The sequence below is a fragment of the Chelonoidis abingdonii genome, chromosome 5 (genome assembly GCF_003597395.2).
Source record: "Chelonoidis abingdonii isolate Lonesome George chromosome 5, CheloAbing_2.0, whole genome shotgun sequence".
NCBI lineage: Eukaryota > Metazoa > Chordata > Testudines > Testudinidae > Chelonoidis > Chelonoidis abingdonii.
In genome coordinates this window covers 115,283,464-115,292,438 of record NC_133773.1, presented here as the reverse complement: position 1 = coordinate 115,292,438, position 8,975 = coordinate 115,283,464, and positions in this window count along the sequence as shown.

Sequence of the window (8,975 nt, the reverse complement as noted above, 5' to 3'; positions counted from 1 at the left end):
ATGCCAACAATGTCATAGTTGTATTTATTTATTAGCACTTCCAGTTCTTCTTGCTTATTACCCATACTTCTCGCATTTGTGTATAGGCATCTAAGATACTGGTTTGATCTTGCCTCCCAGTTTTGCCTTGACCCTCCTTTCTCTCTGCCATTATAGCCCACGATCCCTCTTGTTTCCAACCCATCTCCCAGGTCTTCATGTTCCCCACTTACCTATGGGCTTAGCTCACCTGTTCCCGTTGAACCTAGTTTAAAGCCCTCCTCACTAATATTGTCTGATTTTGTAGTAGCTGCTCTTGCATCTCTGACAAGTTGTAAAGATGTGTAATTTCAAAATTGTATTGAGTAGCCTGTGACATGTGCTGTATCTGGTAACATACAAACTGTAACTCTTTAACCTTTTTTGTATTTTTGTTTCTTTATAAACATTAATAAAAAAATAATAAAAACCAGGCCTAATAAATTAAAATGCAACAAGCAAATGAAATGAAATTGTCCGAGACCAATGCAGGTTCGAGTAAGGATTGATTGAGAGAGGAAAATCAAAATGAAAACAGATTGTAATTCAAAACCAAGTGGCTATTCATTAATGGGGAATGAGTTGCAACTTGGGCTGGGGAGGACCACTTTTACCAACTAGCAATACTATCAGAACAAGAATATACACACAACTTGAAACAGTCTATTTACATCCAACAACAAGAAACCAAGCAGTCTATAATCAACTGATCACTAAAAACCAGAGCAAATACACAAACCAAGTAAACTGTACATGCATTAATTGAATACTATAAAAATATATCAACTAACCACAATAGCAATTAATACAACAATTTGACTCTCATATACTATATACACAACTTGGTACCAAGTAAGGGAAGGGAAGAAGTTAAACAAACAGAGTATCTACAGAAATTAAAATGCACATACCACACTCCAGGCGCAGCTGATCAGCAGTACAGACACTGAGGAGATGGTGAATTGGGGAGGGGAAGTAATCCAAAGAACCAAAACGACACGACACGAGCTGGCTAAATCCAGAGGAGACCCTAGCCGGAAGGGTGATCAGGCCTTCCAGCTAACCCGCGGATACTCCTGCAGATTTTGGTGTGAGATACAGTTTTATTTGGACACTTTTACTCGTGTCAGCGTCTGATTGGTCCCTAGCTCCTTCACCAACCAGGTTCCGAGCTGGTGCCCTCTCTGTTAATAGGAGCTGCACCTGGCACACTACTTTTGCACACAGCGCTATGCTTTTGCACACAGCACCAACTTGACCTTTTGACCGACAGAAGGTTCGAGAACAGGCACACTGGTATTTTTGCACACGGCACTAGCCTGCCCCTTAGGTGACCAAGGAAAAGAGCAGGAATAGGCACACGGCACTACGGTGTTGCACACGGTACCAATGTGACCTTTTGACTGACAATTGGCCAAACAGATGCCATGTTTGAGCATAAGCTTTAGGGCTGTGACAGAAATAATTACATTGACTCAAATAATCAACAGTACTGATAACGTCTCTAAAACAAAAATGCACATATACCTTTACCATTACTGGAAACTCAGAAAAAGACAGCACTGTATACAACAGATGGAAATGAATCAGTTGTAGTATGTTCTGAAATTTTGTGGGGTTGAGGACTTGTTTTACATAGGTAATGATTCATTTAAATTGTATTATCTATTTACCCAAACCAAATATTTTGATTAATCTCTTAAGTACCAATGGTAGTAAAAACTGTTACCTAAGAAATCAAAAAGAAAATTGGCTGAACTCTATTGAACCAGAAGATGTTTTCAAAGGAAGATCAAATGTGAATAAAAGATCTTTTAATATTTCACTAAAGAAAAAATATTTTTTTAAATTTTGGATACCTGAAAGATATGAACAAGCTTGGTTTTCATCCCAGAAAATTAAACAAAGCGCAATCAATTATATTAGGGAGAAATGGATAATAGTTTAACATGAAGGATTTAATATATTTAAAAGGCTAATTGATCATAGATTAATGCCAATAGATATAGAACAATGAGTCTTTATCACACAACTTATGTGCTTCATAAAATCTGAACTATAAAAAGTCTAGTAAAAGATTATATGATGAACCTGCATGTATTATTAATGAAATGATGAGGAAAAGAAAAGGGGGAAAATGAATTTAAATATATCGGATGATGAATCTTTCACACAAACTGGTGTACTTCATAAAATACAGTGGAGTTGCATCTTATGCAGGGGTTAGGTTCTAAAGTCTATTTATTAAAGTCAGCTAGGGAGAGGCATCCATTTGTGTGTGCAGTAAATAGGGAAAGAAGTTTTTGTTGTGAGGCCTGCATCCAAAAGCCAGTATCATTTTGGATCCAAATAAGTCTCCCTGTCTCACTGAAAGCTAAGGAGATGGCCAACTACTGATTCTGGGACTGGAATTGTTGATAACTGTGAGGATCAAACTGCTTTTCCTGAGTAATTTGGAGAGGAACTGTCAGGCTATTATTCTTCATAGGCTCAGAGTAATCCAGGTGACATAAAACACTTTTGATGCCACAGTGCAGAGTCTGAGAAGTCATCTCAGTGGAAAAAAAATCAGGGCAGTGTGTGTGTGTATGCTGCAGTATGCTTTCCACTGAAACTCATGTAACAAGGATGTCTATCAACAGAGTTACTGCATAGTAGTTGTCCAAATGCTGATTGCAGATTATATATAACCCTTCTGCCAGGTGGAGTCGGCAGCAACAAAAGGCCGGGTTCAGTGGTTTCTCTTAATACAAAATAGAACCAGCTTGAGCCCCCACTCAGTATTCTGGAAAAAGTAAACACTCCCCCAGGCATCTCTAGGAGGCAATACTCCCCCCCCTCACACACACCCTGAAAAGCACTGAGTGTTTAAAAAACAAACAAACAAACAAACAAAACCCCCACACAACACACGTTCACAACCACAATTCAAAAAGCATGCGACCATAGGCAAAACACCCACCCTACAGTGTCTTGGGCAGTGTCCTTTGCCTCAGTTTCTCACCTTGCACTGTGAAAGTCCAACAAATGAATGTCCCTTAACACACTACTCCTCCTCCCTGCGCTGCACCCCTCTCACAGTTGGCAGTCCTTGGTTAGCAAAGACCCAGAGTTCAAAAGTGCAGTCATGGGGGTTCACTTCCCACCTGGGGAAGGGCTCTGAGCAATCCCTCTGCTGCTGCCACCTCTGCAACAGGCTCACAGCTGCTGCTGTCTCTTTTCTGCTGCTGCTGCAGTGCATCAAGTTCTGAGGTTCTACCACTTAACTCAGCTCTCAGTGATTTCAGCAGGTAGAGAGGAACCTCACAGCCAGCACAGTTTGTGTTGCCTTTTGCTGCAACACTGTCCCCACACAAGGTCTAAGACTTAGCCCCTAAATCTGATCAGCAGTGATATCATCTCCAGGAATCGTCAGCTGGAAACAAGGACTCTTAATTGAATTGAATCAGTTCTATCATTAAACACTGGAGAAGGGCAGGATTCATTGGGCAGACTCCATGGGTGTGTCTACATTGCAATTAGACACCCATGGCCAGCCCATGCCACCTGGCTCAGGCTAAGGGTCTGTTTAATTGCAGTGTAGACTTTCCAGCTTGGGCTGCCCCATACTCTGGGACCCTTCCCCCTCACAGGGTCTTAGAGCCCAGGCTCCAGCCCAAGCCCCAAAAGTCAACTGGCATGGAGCAGTCTTGGGTTTTAATTGCACTGTAGACATACCACATACCGCCAGGCAAGAACACCTGTCCCCACCCACTCTTCTCTTCACTAGGATCTGGCATCCATATCCCCTGCTTAGCAAGTGAGAGTCAGTTTCGGGTGACCCCCTCAATCAGGGTATACTAAGCACAGTTCTGCTGACTTTCACTCCTACAATCATTATTCCCGCATTCAAATAGTAGAGTGAATTGTAATCTAAAACCAGCCACAACTGATCTCTCTGGCAAAGCTGCTCCACGGGCTGCGCATGTAGGCAGAGTAGGCATGTCAGTGCAAACAGGATGTGCTCCTGAAGTCTTTTCCCCTACTCACCACTAGATGTCAGGGGAAAGCAGTTTAACTCTGGTAATGCTTTTTTTTAAATCCTGAAAAGACCAAGCACTAGTCTGTGCTTCAGCGGAGAAGCAGACTGAGATGCAGGAAAAAGAGGAGTGTATTAGAGTTATGCATAATATTACTCATACTCCCCATCCTGTTGCAGAAGCATATGTATTTACAGAACTGTGCCTACATCATTGCAGCAAGGTAGCATATACTCTGTGGTTGACGTACTGTCCAAATAGAAGTTGCTGTTCTTCATTAAAGTAACACAATCCACTAAATTGTATTTTGTATCTTTTTCCTATTTAGGTGCAAGTTTATAGCCCAGTAATTAACTCTTTCATTTCCTTCTCCCATTCTGGAATCTGTATTTCCTTTCATGCTGCCACCCTCTATGGAGATGCTGGAACAAATTTTAGTGGGGGTGCTATAACGGAAACCACTTCAAGTCAGGGGTGCAGCAGCACCCCAAAAATCCCTAATTCCAGCACCTACAACCCCCTAATGCATTGAACACACTCTCAATCTCTAATCACCAAGCAACCACCTCTTGCGGATTCAAAGCTTGCTTAAAATCTCAATTCTGCCGCATTGTAGAAGAGTAGAGTTAATACACACACTACGTGCAAAACTATCACAATGAATCCTTGATCTTTTCATTGTACCCCCATCTTACTCCACTCCTTCCCCCATTTTATTACGTTGTCTTTTGCTGCACCTAAAATTTAGATTTTAAAACTCTTTGATGTAGGCACTTCTGGTCATGATCCTTGTGTCTGGCTATACTCCACCTGCAAGGGGAAAGGAGAAGGTGGGTATACCTCATCTCTGTCCTCCCCAAAATTCCTGAGTTAGCTGGGATGCAGGAAGAGGGGTGGCAGTTCAGACTTGCTGCTCTAAGTTATATCAATGTCAAGCATGCTAGAAGGAATCTCAGCTACCTTTTTAGGGCAGCTTTACAATCTCTTTGCAACTCCAGTGGCAATAGGGGTGAATAGTGTTGGCCAAGATCTAGCCCCTGGTGTCTTACAAGTTATCTTTGGAGAGAAAATGGCTGTGTTCTTGTCACGTCCCTGGTAACATAGCTGTTGTGGAAAAGCCATTTACTCGATCAGCTAAATGATTTCTCTTTTTCCTTTGAGGTCTGCTTTGTCACTTGGGCTTCTGTTCTATACCCGAGATACCTCAATGTCCCTCATTCTCAATATATTCTCCTTGTTCTTTAATCCCCTTTCAGCTCCAATCCACAATTTTTAAACAGATAACATAAGGGCCCTCATTTTTATTAATAGCCAGCCTTCTGACAATGTAGCAGATTGTTCCTTCTGATATATTAGAGCAAAATATTGCTACATAATTTATACAGTACTTTTCCTAATTGCCTGCAACAAAGCTTTTTTTGTTGGATAATGGTGTCTAGTAAGGTTAGATTTAAAGAATCTCATATTACGAATGTGTGGAAGACAAGATGAGCACTAAGAAATCTTATTTACTTAATGCTTACATCATCTGTCTTGGTAAGAGAATGGAGGCTATATTAATATACATTGGAATGGTGATCATGCTCCAGAGGTAGTACTGTCTTACAGGAACTTTTGAGACTGGAAGAGAGGGACTATAATTAGGAATAATGGGATGAAACTAAGTAATACTACTAATCACACATGGGAGTCAGCCCCACTGTGCCCCCTATCACCTTTTAGGGAAGGTGTTAAGAGCCAGGTAATGTATGTGTGACTGGTGGATCAGGAGTGGAGATAGGGAAGGATTATTAGGCACCTGGGCCTTATGAGGAGGTGGAGGAAATGGGTTTTGACTTGGGAGAGAAATTCACAGACAGCAGGTCAGACTCTTGTGGAGGGGAGCCCAGACATAGGACTTAAACAGGCAAGAAGCCAGGGAGGAAAATCCATAGGGAGCAGGTTATGTTCTTGTGCAGCAGTCCCCGGGGTAGGGTGAGTTAGGCACTTCAGTGGAGTCCAGGATGGTAGAAAAGTGGTTAGTTCAGCAAAGAAAGGATTTAGGGGAAAGCCAGAGGCCTGAGAACCAAACAGAGGCTGTGTAAAGCATAGGCTGCAAGGAAGCAATGCGAGAAGGTTTAGAGGTAGGGGTGTATGGGTGACTAGGGACGGGTAGTACCTCTACTGGAGGAACACATTGTGCTCTTTTGAGAGTAATTCATCTGCTCTGGTCCCTACCTACACCCAGCTCTCACCTATGGCTCCAAGTAGCTGTTTGCACGAGATAGCGGCCATGACCCGGGAAACCGCTTTGATGAACGGGCCAAACTCGGTGAAGGTAGCCGATGGGTCTTTTGCCCTCGTTGAGATAAGGAAACTGCCTTTCTCTAGCATACAAAGACTGTTCTGGTGGACTGGGCAGAGAAAATCAATTTGTGATTCAATGGCCAGGAAGGCAGTTCCACAATGTGCTGTGGGGCACAGGGAACATGACAAGGTGTGGAAAATGTCGTGGTCCATCCACTGCAGCTAAGGATATCCCCAGTCGTAATGATTCTTTGTGCCACTGGAATATGGCTTCCACAGCCGAGAGAGTGAGACTGCCCCTATGCAATGGCCTTCTCACTCAAAAAATTCCTGCACAGGTTTTATATTTTATTATTATTATATATCATCATAATCGTCAGCAATGGACTACCAATAGTGACACAGGAAAAGCGCAGAATGTCTGAAGAAGCAGACTTAGCTGCTTAATACAGCGTTCCTGGGCTAGAACCCAGAATAGACAGGGGGGCTGGGTTTCACTACCAACTTCCCGAGGAAGGGGCATGGATGCTCAACAGAAGGAAATATTGAGCCCAGAGTAGGGCTGAAGATTGACCAAAGGATGTATTGAGGAATAGCCCAAAAGGGGTGGGGGGCGTGAAGGTTCTTTTGTGTACTTTTAGTGGGATCTTCCTGTTATCTCAGAAGGGGACTGAACTTTGTGACTTGGCCGAAGAGCTGAGCCACAGAAGACCTGGTAGAGGCAGCTGGCCAGTAGGAAGTGCTGGAGACACGGAACCTTTGCAATTGGTGTGCCCTGACACAAGGCTTACATATGGCTTTTTCATCCATAATGTCCTTCACAAATATTAATTAATGCAAAAGAAAATATAGTCCTGAGGGAAAAGATTCTTATCAGCAAGATCTGTTAGTAGATGATTTCCTAAGTAGAGCTGAGTGAATAACTGATTTTTATTTTTATTTTTGGTTTGCTAGGAGTTCCAAAAAAAATGAGCGGGGGGCGGGGGGCGGGATTTGGGATCAACCCCAAACTTAATAGTTCAGAATTTTTGGTGAAACTGAAAGTTGAAAAAAGCTTAATTTTAGCTTAAGCAAAAACATTGTGTTATGTGGATTCATAAGAAGGAGGCACATTCTGGATTCTTAAGGCTTTATTAGAACTAAAACAGTTACAGAAGACAAAGGAGATGCATGAGCTTCTGGCTGTGTATCTGGTAAAGGTGACACTAGACTGCTTCCAGCTAGCTTTTTCTAGCATGTGTTCTGCTATTAAAGAGAGTACTACTCCTACCATCTCAAACAATAACATATATGCCCAGAGCCATATCTAGGCATTCTAGCGCCCAGGGCAAGCAAGCATATTTGTGGTTTTTTTAATCATATTTTCCACCTGGAGGCAACACATGGGGGGGGGGAATCATGTGCCCCCCTAGATGTTTTTGTTGCAGCCGTCCCCCAATCCCAACTCAGACAGGCTGGGTGGCCTGCTGAGGCAAGTCAGGGTGGAGGTGGCGCAAGGCTGGCCTGACTGAGCCCTACCACGTGAGGCTTTGTGTCACCTCTATTTCCATTCCATTTTCCTGTGCCCACAGCTTTGCACCCTAGGTGGCTGCCCTGCTCGTCTCGCCCTATATATACTAACTGTTTTTCTACAGATACCATAATATACTCAACTTTGAGTACTGCTAATGAGTCTTTCAGGTGCTCTGCTCAGTCTATTAGATATGAGGCACCACTGCAATGCTTGCACTAGCAGACTGTTCTACTTGCTGATCTGAAGGATCCTCAGTGATTCCTTCAGTGCTTTGTCCTGTAGCTATCTGTGAAGTATCTGCTCCCTTATCTCCACTCTTCTTTAGAAAGATATTGCAGATGTCTCCTGTTCCTCCAAAACATATGTACTTCAGGAGTCTGTACTTCATTAGGTCACGCAGCAACCTCATGAGTCACTACTGTCCTCTGTACTCAACAAGTACCATTGTGAAGCTGCACAGCATCTTTGGGTACGTCTACACTATGGGATTATTCCGATTTTACATAAACTGGTTTCGTAAAACAGATTGTATAAAGTTGAGTGCACGTGGCCATACTAAGCACGTTAATTTGATGGTGTGTGTCCGTGGTCCGAGGCTAGTGTCGATTTCTGGAGCGTTGCACTGTGGGTAGCTATCCCGTAACTATCCCATAGTTCCCGCAATCTCCCCTGCCCTTTGGAATTCTGGGTTGAGAGCCCACTGCCCGATGGGGCAAAAATCATTGTCGCGGGTGGTTCTGGGTACAGCCTCACCCCTCCCTTCGTGAAAGCAGCAAACCATTTCATGCCTTTTTTCCTGGGTGAACTGTGCAAATGCCATAGCACAGTAAGCATGGACCCTGCTCAGATCAATACCGCAATCGTGGATGTTGTAAACACCTCGCGCATTCTCGTGCAGTGTATGCTGAACTGGGACCTGCAAAGCCAGTCGAGGAGGAGGCGGCGGCGACAGCGCAGCGACGAGAGCAATGAGGACGTGGACACAGAATTATCTCAAACCGCGGGCCCCTACGCTTTGGAGATCCTGCTGGTAATGGGGCAGGTTCTAGCCATTGAACGCCGATTTTGGGTCCGGGAAACAAGCACAGACTGGTGGGACCGCATAGTTTTGCAGGTGTGGGACGATTCCCAGTGGCTGC